Here is a 13,325-nt window from a genome sequence, read left to right on the forward strand (position 1 = left end):
GGTGTAGAGTGTGTCTCCACCGAACGAGCGATAAATGTAAACTGTTGCGGGAGCACGCGCGGCCCCAACCGATAATCCCAAAAGCGAACTACGACGGCCAGCAAGCAGGCAAGCGAGCGTCGACCACGACGACGACGTCGATGGAGAGACCTGGCCATGAGCTGAAGCGATAGCGAGCCGCGTCGCGGAGCGCTGCTAAATGCTTCGCGTTATGGGTGCGTGTGGATTAGTGATGCCAGTCTTCGGAATTTGCTTCTAACTGTTTCAGATATTTAGATGGTCAGAAAGACAATTTACCAAGATTTTCAAAAAGTTTTCATAGAAAATTACAAAGATTTCCAGATAAATATTACAAACCAGATTTAATTAAAAAAAGTTGGCAACATTTGATATGGGTATGAATCGACTACCGACCGTCGCACAGTGGTCCGAAAGTCCAAAAAGCTGGCAGAAATGTCAAAACGATCTCCTAGAGGATAGGTGACTTCTGCGAAGTTGGTTGATATACTCAGGAGATCTATGTGATATCATTCAACTAGTGCTTAACCCTTAAATTATAAGTTAACTCTTTAATACACGTTATTACGTTAAGTTTTTCAGTAATGGTTGAGTTGATTTGATAACTCTCAGTTGTCTTATAAGGCACTGAAAGGTTGGATAACATTATATTTTCATTTTATTGGATTGTTATCCAATAATTGCTTAAGTACTTTTTTATTGAAAGATTTTTTCACATTTCTGCGACTCATTCGATTTTCCCAGTACATTTGATTCAGCATTCTAATTGCACCCGAATGGGTTTTTAGACAAGCTATTTATTATTAAATAAGTTTTCAAATAAAGATATACAAAGAAATACAAGTTCAAATTCAAAACAGACACTGATGAAGACGACAAATCGTAGGCGAAATACGTATCGGTCTGACTAATGAAACAACAAATAAAAATTAACCAGAAAAACTTTCTTGTAATTGCTTTGTTTGCGGCCTCTACTATGCCCTTGATTAATTAATATTAGACTTCTAGTTTCTTCCACTGAAAAGTATGAAATTATTTTTTTCATATTTTATTTATTGTAATAGATATATTGATAATAGTTACGAATTTAGACTGGAGCATACATTAATGTAATGTAAGATACAGCGAACGATAATTACAGATCCATGATTTGTTTCGCTGTTGTGTCACATTTTGAATACTTTTGATTACTTTTTGAATTAAACATTAGTTTTAGACCTTGTATATCCTTATAGTAAAGGTGTCTTCCATCTAAAATGCAAGCCTAATAATAAGATGTAATGGGAGTACTATGTCTCCTGTAAATCCTGTTGAAATGAGCCTTTGCATCAGATGTGCCTTAGAAGCGCGTCATTCTGTTTCGATATTCCCCGAAACAAACTAAATTGTTGTTTTGCGCTACGAAGCTTTCTTTGAAGTATACTCCAAAATCAGTTTATTAAACTATATTAATGCTTGTCCCTTTCATTTCCACGATATCCTGGAATAATCAATGCAGAATAATCAATGCCTACTATCATATATTGAAACCATTGCAAGGATTATTCGTTAAAATCAAATTTGCTTACATGAATTCGTACATCCTCTCTAAGATTTGTCTTTACTTTCTTAGTTGCAGAAAGTTGCAGGCAAATTTAGGTTTAATCGGTTCCTTACAAGTATACCTGCACACTAAAAGTAATATGGCAGCGGAACTCGACGGGTTCCATAAGTTACGACTGTCAATTCGAAAGAGTTTAGATATTCGTCCTCATTTTTATCATAATCAAGCCAGACTCGGTGAACCAATAATATTTTAAATTAGTGTAACCTTCTCAATAATATTGAAATAGATGTCTTTCAACTAAAGATGTCATTGTTTGCGATATTTATGCAACGTTTGCTACATACCTATAAGAAACAACCATACGTGTTCTTGAAAAGATTTCACCGGCTTAAATGTTATTCAACAAGTTCAGAAGGCTATAGCTTTTAGAAAACTAAGAAACGAACAACCAAAACAAGGATTTAGGCTCATATGGGTATGTAGAAGAACACTTTTGAGTTATTTGATCAATTAAAAATACTTGCAAAATGGGGTTTCTGCCAACTATTTTGATTTTCGGACCACTGTGCGTCGTCCGGTAGTTGTAATGAAAGGCACTAAGTGTACGTTTGCTCTGGAGTTCGAACAAGAGAGAAACGAAGAGAAATAGTATTGCTAACAATTATCAGCGTACGTACGTGTTAGGTGATAATGATGATTAGTTGAAAAATTCTTTTACCTTAGATTGAACCATCATCTCTCGGGTGAAGTTTCGGGCGACAAATTTAAGTATATAATTATTAGTTACATACGCAATGTAACTGTTGTACAGCCGACATTGCACAAACTTCTTGATTATTGTAGTTCTTTTTTTAATTCGGAATTCGATTTTTTTACATTTGAAATCATAAATTTATAAAACACGAATTCAGTAACGCATTTTAATTAATCCTTACCTTCCTGAGGCCTGAGGATAAAAGGCCGTTTCTTCAACTTACGCGCAGCCGGAAACAACGTACAACAGCTGTTCTACTCGAGACATCAAAATCGGGGGTAAAACGATATACATATAGACCAGCGATTAATAGCCTGCACAAAGCACGAGTGATAACGACCAACCATGAATCAGCTATGCAGGCATGCAGCTATCTAAGCATTGTCATGAGGGAGAATTTGGCCAAGTAGCGACGCGCGTGAAATAAGTTGATCGCGATCCTGAGCAGAGAAAACGCCAGAAGGAGGACACAGATCGTAAAGAACTAAGACAACTGTTCCAACCTAATAACACCCGCAATTTCTATGTGAAGATTGACCACACACCGAAACCTGGCCACAAACCACCCTGAGCAGGTGGAAAAAGTTCTTCGATGAGTCTCTCAATGGCGATATAACCGAAGGAGACGGACCTGAAATTAACCTGGAAATGTCCACAAACAATAGTAGCGGCCCTGCTTTCGATCTTAAACAGGTCCGACGGGATATCTGGCGGCTGAAGGCAAATAGAGCCGCCGCAAAATATCAGCTCTTAGCAGAAGTCTACAAAAATGGTGAGGAATTATTAACAACCGCACTGCAATGAATAATTTCTAGTATCTGGGAGAAGGATAAAATACAATAGGAGGGGCTAGAAGGTGTAGTTTGTCTCATCTGCAAACATGGTGATCGGTTTAATTGCGGTAAATGTCTCATCATTACACTAATCGAAACCGTCCGGAAGGTGCTCTCCCAGATCTTGTTACTTCACCTATTCTCAATAACGAGAAATTTCGTAGGATAATATTAGGTGGGTTTTATGGGAACCCGTGCTAGTACGGATCGAATTCTCATCCTCCAACAAATCCCTCAGAAATGTCGGGAATGTAACGTGCCCACGCATCAAATCTTCATGGATTTCAAGGCAGCATACGATACAATCGAACGCGGACAGCATCGTACCTTGAAGCTAAGTGGGCGGTTGGAATATATACGTGCTGTTGCCGCTTTTGAACGGATGGTTATCGTCATCGTGATTTACCAGGCATCTCAGAAGTCGCAAATCTAGGTGGTCGAGATAACTAATAAAATTAGGAATTACCTAATAAGGGCTTTCTTCACTGTGTCATCTTCATCTCCTTTGTAGTGTTGCTATCCGCAGTCCACTTCTAGTTTGTTGTCGTCAACTGTTACCGTCCGTGGGGGAACGCGTTTGCATCCTTTGAGCCTCTTCCTTTCATGTATTTCGTTTTCGACGAATTTATTTTTAGCTCATCCCTCCTAGATTCCGTTTTTAGTCTGGCGTACACTGCCTCCGCAATCGCAAAGTTCCTGGCTATGGTGTTAAAGTCATTCACGTAGTCTAGGAGTTGGTTACCTTCGGTGAAAATCGTGCTTCTCGTTTCGATTCCCACTCGTCGGCATACTCCCACAAGAGCGATGTTGAACAGCTTACAGGATAAGTCGTCATCTTGTCTCAACCTTCACTGCGTATCACAGGTGTCGTAAACGAATACGGAACAACGCGTCTTTCGTTCTCAAAACTAGCACACAGAATGATCATTTTCTTAACGTCACTCCACGTCGCGGGAAATATCGCAAAATGTCAAAGTATTTATGCCCATTCTATGCCTTGATGCCAAATAAAATGTTTAGATTAGGTAACGCTTGGGCAATGTTTTTCTTTAAATATATCGTTATTTACTTAAGATGATATTCTTTATTGAGCATTTTATGTATTATACTTTTGTTTTGATTACATAACGCTACCACGCCATTGGTATTCACTACAACAGGAACTCGAGAGTGTCCCCGAAACGCGCACAAAACACATCACTCGATCCATTGAAGCTATAATCAGACGCGTCAGTTTATCCGAGAAACCATGTTCGTGCATTATCTGTCATACATAGCCGATGTCGATCGGCCGTATCGTATGCTGCTTTGAAGTCAATAAAGATGTGACGCGTGGACATTCACGGTACTCCGCTTGATGAATGTTTGGTTTCAAAAGTTACGAAAGCGTCACTTTTTAGTAATAAGTTGCAGATAATTTTTTTTCTTTGTAGTAGACTAAACCACTACGATCATTTTAAGATCTATTGCGGTATATTCCGCCTTAATCTAAGTGCATACTCGTGACTCATCACTATTGGGAAGTTGACTGTGTCAGATTGCATATGTATCCCACTTGTACTTCGTATGAAGTTAAGTACTTTAATGGGCTTTTTATTCCAGATGTCGGAAAGTTCTAAGAGTCCCTTTCCGAGTATATTTATTTATTTATTGTATTCATCTAACCAATTTTCTTAACGATTAAAAATATCGCAACACAGTTATCAAAATCAGTCAAAAAAATCAGATCTAGTTATTCTACGCGAGAAAATACTGGAACTTTCCACAAACTCGAACATGTCTTCAATAGAGGCGAAAGCACGTATCATCGATGACATAGGCTCATTGTATTCCAGACGCTGTGCGATGAAATCTTAGTTGAAGTAACGTAGCATTCCTAAGGGACAGGGCCTATCTATCGGTTAGCTTTAGCGATGATAGTTGATCGACGATTGGCAAAGGAAAGTTTCTTATCCATCAGAACTCTTAGGTCGCTAATCTCTTCGACTCTGTTCAGCTTTACGCTTTCTATGTGGTAGTCGAAAATAATTGGCTACGCAATACGATGAAATGTCATGACGGAGCATTTAGCTAATCGCTAAAACTATATTTCCAAAAAATTACCACATTTTTGATTGAACATATCCATATAGCATTAATAATTGTCGACAATTAATTCGCCTATGTACCGCCGATCGTATCAACCCGATTGCGGAAAGAAATAATTTGACAGTGCTTTCAATTGATTTTCAACAACTGTGATGAAAACAGTCAACCAACTACTCTCGATGCTTTGTTGGTAAGACACTTGGTGTCCGCCGATTATAGCCGAACCGGCACATGCAACGATATAACACCCTCTCCCTTCTAGAGAAAGGTTAAGTGCAGCAGAAGCTGAAAAGGGACACCGAGAGCAGGGTGCCCTCAGCCTTCCGCGCCTTTTGAAGGTCGGAGCTAAACGGGGAAGAAGTCCTTCCCCAAAATGGACTTTTTTGTAGTGATGTAAGTCAAGGTCGGCCATTTCTGAGCAGTAGGCAATCAAGGCTGAAGGTGCGGGTGAAAAACATGTTGAAGGAGCGGGTAAAAAACATGTTTCCGGCGAAGGATGACGAGACCTACTTGATATTGGACGGCAACAACTGGCAAAGCACTGAGTACATTACGCCCCACCAAGGATCTATCTAAATCTTTCAAAAATCAGATCTATCAATCAATCAATCTAATAAATCTATCAAATCTATCTAAAATTAAATAAAAGAAGAAAACTTATCCAATTTAATTCTACGTCGTGATTAAAATGTACATAGTAGAATTAAATTGGATAAGTTTTCTTCTTTTTATTTAATTTTAGGTTTCGTATTCTACTAAGACGCTCCAAAAACTTCAGTCAAATCTATCTCCCACACAAAGTTTCCAAAGAAGGTCCTTCTGTAACTGTAATGATCAGCGAGAAGGGAATGTCCAAGCCGCTTTTTTTTATTCGGAGTTTGCGGTGAACAGGGAGACAAGCAGAGTTTGCTGGAAGTTGACACTTGAGTATGTGATCTTTTGGCAGGCCTGGAGAGGATGAACCGCCTAGAGATAATCGTTGTACTGAATACAGCCATCTCTTCCAGCGTTCCCAATTGCAAATAAAAGAACATTTTTGGGCAAACCTCAAACAGAAGGTTTCGAATAATTTCGTGGCCAAAACGGAGAAGCGGTTGAACGCCAACACCACGAAAGAGCTGAGTAACATGCCGACATCCATCGTTTCATAGGCCATGATTAAGGCTCCGACTAACTTCTGTCGGTCGACCGACAGGCGTCGAAGTATTTCTAGTAGACATCTATTAAGTAAGATAGATGTAGATGAGGAAAATTCTTTACGGATAGCGATGAAAAAAATACACAAGATAATTCAAGGGAATAATTCCTTGAATTATCTTTTGTATTTTTTCATCGCTGTCCGTAATTTGTTCATTTTTTTAATGCATACGTCATCTCCACATTGCCATCCTAACCCGTTTTGACCCGGGTATACCTAAATTTTGACCAAATGAAGTGGAACTTCGTAATCCATCATATTAAGGATCAAATCCGCCATTTATCACAACTTTGCACTGTTCAATCAGATCATCAGATTGATGTCTTATCTCCCTTATAGTGACATATTAATAATGCTAACTATTGAAATCGAATTGAATTCAGCAGTACACAGGTTGGAACTCGTTGGAATTCGACCTGTCCGAAATAAATGAGTGGAACTCTCGGTATAGCATGATTCTCTATTTGTCAGTCACCAGACAGTAATGCTATATTTTTGATGATTCAAACGCATTAAAACTTGAAATTACGTTTAGGTGTATGTGACCTTTTTTCTGAGCAATGCAATATAAAAAAAGGCGAGAAAAAGTTTGAATAATTTTCCAATTTTCATGCAGCTTTAGCGATTTAGCGATTAGCGATTTCAAGGCTTTATTTTTAGCGAAGCTAACGTACTCCAAATTTAGCGAAAATGCTAACTCGCTAATCAGAACGGTTTAGCGAATTAGCGAAATTGTGCCCAACACTGCTCGCTGACAATCAGTTTGTTGCGTTGACACCAATCAACAAAAATAATACTTGTAAACGATAGCAGTTGTCGATATATAAAACCACAGAATATAGTTTTAAATTGTCAGCATAAACGAGTTTAAAGTCTCCATCGAGCAAAGATGCAACATCGTTGAAAAATATCGTGAACAGCAAAGGTCCCAGGTTGCTCCATTGAGATACTCCACTAAAGGACACTCAAGAGAGTTTGACGCGTAGTGTTCTGTGGCTAAGGTAAGAGTTAAACCATTCAGTCAAATTATCTTAGGCTCCCAGAAGACGTAGTTTATGCAACAGTTTGCGATGGTCAATTCTATCAAAGGCTATGTGGGTCAATCCCGGTGTAGTGGTTCGCATTCACGCCTCTCACACCGAGGACCCGGGTTCCAAATCCCAACCCCACAGAAGTCACGAATGACCTAAGCTGTTAAAGTGACTATAATCAAAACAAACAAACAAAAACATATGAGCCGTTCCAAATTATAGTGGTCTATTGACCATTTTTGTCAAAAATGAGATTTTTGCATAAATTGCATCTTTTTGCATAGATAGCATAGATAGCTTTTTGCAAAATACTGAAAATTACCAAAAGTAACCAACAACGATGTAAATATCGACAGTATTCGTTGTGGTTGAGAAGCGAAAGTCTAATAAATTTCAAGTTATCACACCATCTCCGATTTCAATTAAATTTAATATAAGTACTCCTTTCGTCCTCGCATTAAATTTACTAAAGTTTTATCCGAAGTTATCAATCCCCCCCCCGCAGTAATGCTTGTCCATTTTCCAATAATTTAATGAGGTCAGGCATATAATTAATTTTTATACATACCTATTATATTTGGGTCATTCTACACGGAATGACTGAGATCCGTGTAATCGATCTTCTCGGATGTTTACCAAATTTGGTCAGAATGTTCGTTCTGGTTCAAAAAGCAAAAATCGCAAGTTTGGTGCCGCTTTGACTCCTCCTCCCTCTAGGGAGGCACCAGTGAATGTTCCTTATAGCATCTTTTCTCAGTTTTCCGATGGTTGTCCTGAAATTAAAATCAGTTCGGGGGATCAGAGCGAAAACGGTGATTTTTGGATAAAATCCAAAATGGCGACTAAATCCAAGATGGTCGCTAAAAATTTTTTTACTCCATTTGAAAGCCCTGTTATACATCTTTACAGAACCGGGTCATTTGTTGATTGTGTCATGGCAAATTTATGAATCCATATCACATGATATAGATCTCAAGGTTTGCTCAAAATTCAAAAATTCGCAAAAGTTTTAATATTTGAAGACCTCGTGTCAGTAGTGGCCCCGTTTCAGCGAGAATTACTCATATACGACGTGTAATGCATTGTTACACAACTTCCGCTCCCCCTAAGTGCGTTACGTAATATGTGATTGGTCTTTAAAGAAGGCAGCTCTATCGGATCTGGACAAGGAATATCAACTGCATGAATAACATAAAAAATTTAATTCGTAATTTCTGTTGCGGGGCTCGTAAATTATTTATGCCGAAAGACTAGTAATTCCACGATAATTACATAAGGATTTTTGGAAATTTACGCCGTTCAAAAGAACTATCAAGCTGATTGTAAGTGGATAAGCAAGCGATGCAGCGCATCGACGATATACAACAGCAGGGATGCCATCAGGGCCAGAAGAAAATGAACTCTTCATTTTGTCAATTTCAGCCAAGATGGCGGGTTCAATAATCTCAACGTTGTTTGCAGGAACCTCAACAATTGCTTGTTCAATTTCTTGTCCTAAAGCAACGTCCGATGCAAAAACCGAGACGAAGAATTTGGCAAACTATTCGCAGGTGTCCGATTCCGAAGACGACCGTTCATTGTCCAAAAACGTAAGTAACGGTATAGCTGAGTTTTTCTTCTTTGATTTGACAAAGTTCCGGAAGCATTTTGGATTATGCCTCAAATTAGGAGGGTGACAAATGGGAATGTGAGATCTATCGAGCGATCGCAGTTCTTAAGGCCGCCTACAAAGTGCTGTCCCAAACCATTTTCGGCCGTCTATCACCAATTGCGAACAAATTTGTGGGAGTTTATCAAGCCGGCTTCGTTGAAGGACGGTCGACAATGGATCAAATATTTACACTGCGGCAGACCCTCCAAAATGGCCGTGAATTAGTTCCCACGCACCGTTTGTTCGTTGACTTCAAAGCCGCATATGATACCCTCGACTGAAAAGAGCTATGGAAAATCATAGATGAGAACAACTTCCCAGGAAGCTCGTCAAACTGATAGAGTCTGCAATGGAGTGGTACACAGCGCTGTGTTCGGATTTCGGATGAACACGACATTCGAAACACACGCATTTCTGTCCAAAAATTTGCTCAGAAACCGCCTTGCAATACTGTTCAGAATCTTTAACGTCACAATCGTATTTCGTCAGCAAATTCTCGTTCTTTGAGCATTTTCTTGCATCTAGGTTTTGTTTCACGTTACGGTACGGTACAACTGATGCCTTGAAATTTTTCAAACCAGCCTTCGTCTTTGGTTTCTGAACACAGGATTCTGAAACTACTATTTTTTTGTTTCTCTTTCCAGGATTCCTGGAAATAATTTTAATTATTTATAATCATAGAAGTATTTCAAATTATTTTCTTGTCTGTATTAACATTTGCAAAATATCAGAGATATATTGCAAATGTTTAATCGGCCAGGCCAACGGTGAAGTATTGCCGCAAAGACGATTATAAGAAATAAATCTTGTGTGAATAAGTTATTCATACATAGATGTATTTCAAAATCAACAGGGGAAGAAGAAACGGGGACGTCTCGTACCAACCGTTCCTGATTCACTGTAAATTTGTTTCGTTGGGAGTATCTTTGCTAATAAAGATTAAGTGATACTCCGGACCTTCAAGGATGAACTTATGGCATTCAGACCAGACGCCCAGCTGCTATTGGCCAAGGTTTTAGCGTCTTTTTTCGCTCACTGAAAATATATAAAATACACCAGCAACCCAAAAGTAGATAATTAAGTATTTTGGAATACATAAAAATTAATTTAACAATAACTGTGGGCATAACTTGATGTTATTGTACAAAATTCGCTGTCACCGTCACATAAAAATTGTCGAAGAATAACTAGTTCAAGAATCTTCCAAACCAAATGTCAGAAGAACCGAAAACTCTCCCCTCCGGAAAAATAGAAGACTCCAAACTTGCCATACATTGCCCTTTGATTTCACAATAGAGTATATAAAGAATAAATAAATATGAGGAACGTTCTCACCCGATTTCAAAACTGGTACTCAGGTTATATTGCCAATCGATGTCAGTTGAATCGCCCATGTCCTTAAATATTTCCGGAATACTATGGATAAAGCGACGAATCTCGATTCAGTGGGTAATATTGACCAGTATTCAATTCTTCTGGAAGTTCACGACGGCACATTCTTCGAGAAATATCGGGAACAGATCCTCAAAGTGTTAGTTCCAGTTAGCAACTTCGAGTATGGAGAAGGTATTTCACTATAATTTTCACTTCTGTCCGGTTTCGCATAAGCCGCTGAATATTCGGAAGCTTTACAGCATAGACATTCACATCGAAATTCACTTGAATTTAATATTTCTTAAACACGACACTATTCAAAGAAATTCAGCCGCAAAATTTTTTCGAAAATTTATGAAAAACTTGACAGTAAATTTTTTTGCGTCCATCCGCACGCGTAGTTTGCTACGATCCATTTCGTGCATATAAAATATGTTTTCTATTGCAAAGATGAGCTTTTGAATCTCGCGCCTTGTTAATTAGCATGCATCTATATTCATATGATGGTTAGGTAAATGAATGCAAATCTAGTTTCCCGAGTGCAAATAAAATAAATTTAAAAAAGTGAACCAACCGCAGGCTGAAAGCCTCAAAAATAAAAAATCGAAAAAAAAATCAAAATAAATTTACTCTGGTTTACATATGGGTTTGCCACTATCCACGGGTTGGTTTTGACGAAGACTAAACGTTTGTGCATCGACATTTTCCGTGTCGATTGTAATTAACCTGAACACCGAATATTTTCCAACAATTGTTTTTACAAAACGATGGAAGAAGCTAGTTATCGTGTGCATAGTACAATTATTATCATTGACGCAACTTAATTGCAACGAAAAGCGGAGAAATCAAAACAAACCAAAATTGGCTAGCTCTGTGCAAACAAATTCGTGAAATGCAATCATTCAAAATCAAGCACAACAATGCCTAAAAGCCCGAAGATGAGGCGAAAATGCGTTCCGCGCGAACGCCCAACTGCCGCGCCGCCCGTAAGCACCTCTGTACTGTATAGTATCAAGGGCCCGTCGAGTAGGGAAAGCGAGTGGTAACGAGCGAGCAGTAGTAAGCAGTAGGGTCGGACGGTGCAATTCGTCCGACCTTTCGATGCTCACACTCGGTGGTTACGAGCTGAAGCTTCACAGCTGTTCAAGGTGTTTACCTTATATTATCGCGCTTATCCGCGTAGTTTCACATTTTGAGGCTACCGACATTTGTGGTGCGCGATGCAGGCCAGGCCGCCAGTGCCGGACACGCGTGCACAGTTTGCACCTTCCGATGGATCTGTCGAAGAATAACAACTTTGCGTTGATTTGCCCGTAACATGCCATGTTTGAGTAAGGTTTGCAGACGTTCAACGAGGACCTTTGTAGCTAACAAAAACAACATTGATTTTATCGGTACTTTAAGTTGCGATACTTCTAACAACCTACCAATTTAATAATCATACTAATTGTCTGAAAATTTATTCTTTGAATTTATGCCGAAACGAAAAGCAACGTTTACTTCAAGCTGTTCAATCTAGATACAATTTCCTGTGTTTGAACATTCTATATGATAACAAGTCTACCCTCGGGGTAGTGCTTTATTGGATGATGTTGTTCGGCGATTGTAATCGAATATTGTTGCGCACCAGGAATCTCAAGGCCGTATCATCATAATGGAATACTGCTGCCAGGCCAGCGAGCTGCTGCCTAATTATAATTTCAAATCACATACCTTCCATTTGACAGTCCAAATTTTGACTCCACTCTAATATTTAAAACCCCCCAGCAATGAACTGAAACAAGCGCAAAGGTGAAGGTTTTTTCGATTACCCACCGCGGAAGCAGCGTTTGTTTTGAATCTTTTAACCTCATCAAGCGATGCGATGTGAGGGAAGGCACATCGAAAGACATCAACCATCAGCAAGCGTCAAGCGACAAACCGCCGTTCGTCGTAGGTCGGATGCACCCCGTTTGACTCATCGTCGGTCGTTATTTGGCGCATAACAATGAATGCCGTCTTCTATTATGTCGACAGCGTCGGAACGTCATCCCGCGCGCGCCCGGGTTGTTATAACAATCGCATCAATTCGGCGGCTGTGCGTGTGCAGTGATAAGACAGCCTCAGTGAAAGGGATCCGCATCCGAAAAGGCGGATGGCAATCGTGCGCGCAAACAGTTACGTAATTAACTGCGCGCGCGCGGCTGGAAAGATTAAATTGGGGAGAAAAATTCGGCCTCCGGTCCTACTTTGATAGCGTCTTGCGGTGTTCCGTTACCGTCCAGTGCGCCAGAGTATATCGTATATATCAACCAAATCCGTGTGGCACCGATAAAAAGGCATTTCTTTGTCGATGGACTTGCACAGGGGAGCGATAACCGAGTGCGATATCGCAGTGCGGGATGTCTGAGTGTATGCTAATCAGTATGGACCGGCAAGCAGGCAAGTAGGTGTCGCGTGTTAGGGCTCTACCATACTGGTTGCATCATTAGTCGGTTGCAGCAGGGTTTGGCTATGCAATTTATTGCACTTTGTGTAACATGATAGATACTCTTTGGCGGGATTGATTGGTTTGACAGAGTTGAATAAATTCATTAGATTTAATGAAAAATTTTCATAGCATACCTACATCGTTGCACAAATTCGTAACCGGTAGCAGCCAGTGCAATAGACTATTGTAAAGATAAATAATCCGAATTTTTAACGGCTCGGTATGTTGCATTTGTCCTGGCAATCATCACATGGGAAAGGGCCATGTGAAGATATTGGTGGTAACATAAATTCAATTTTTCATGCAACAGACACAAAAATATTGCAAGAAAAATGAAATTAAGAAATTAAAACGTATTGTTT

The 13,325-nt window shown here is 39.4% G+C and overlaps 1 protein-coding gene across 1 annotated transcript in view; it reads right to left on the reverse strand.

The window, feature by feature from the left end:
• Window positions 1-8,210: 8,210 nt before the first annotated feature.
• Window positions 8,211-13,325, reverse strand: part of LOC128734980 (activated Cdc42 kinase Ack) — a 68,245-nt gene continuing 63,130 nt past the window's right edge. Inside the window, exon 7 of the transcript XR_008412003.1 lies at window positions 8,211-8,241. The gene's annotated coding sequence lies outside the window, so the exon portion shown is untranslated. The remainder of the gene's footprint in view (window positions 8,242-13,325) is intronic.

The sequence above is a fragment of the Sabethes cyaneus genome, chromosome 2 (assembly GCF_943734655.1).
Source record: "Sabethes cyaneus chromosome 2, idSabCyanKW18_F2, whole genome shotgun sequence".
In the NCBI taxonomy this organism is placed as follows: Eukaryota; Metazoa; Arthropoda; class Insecta; order Diptera; family Culicidae; genus Sabethes; species Sabethes cyaneus.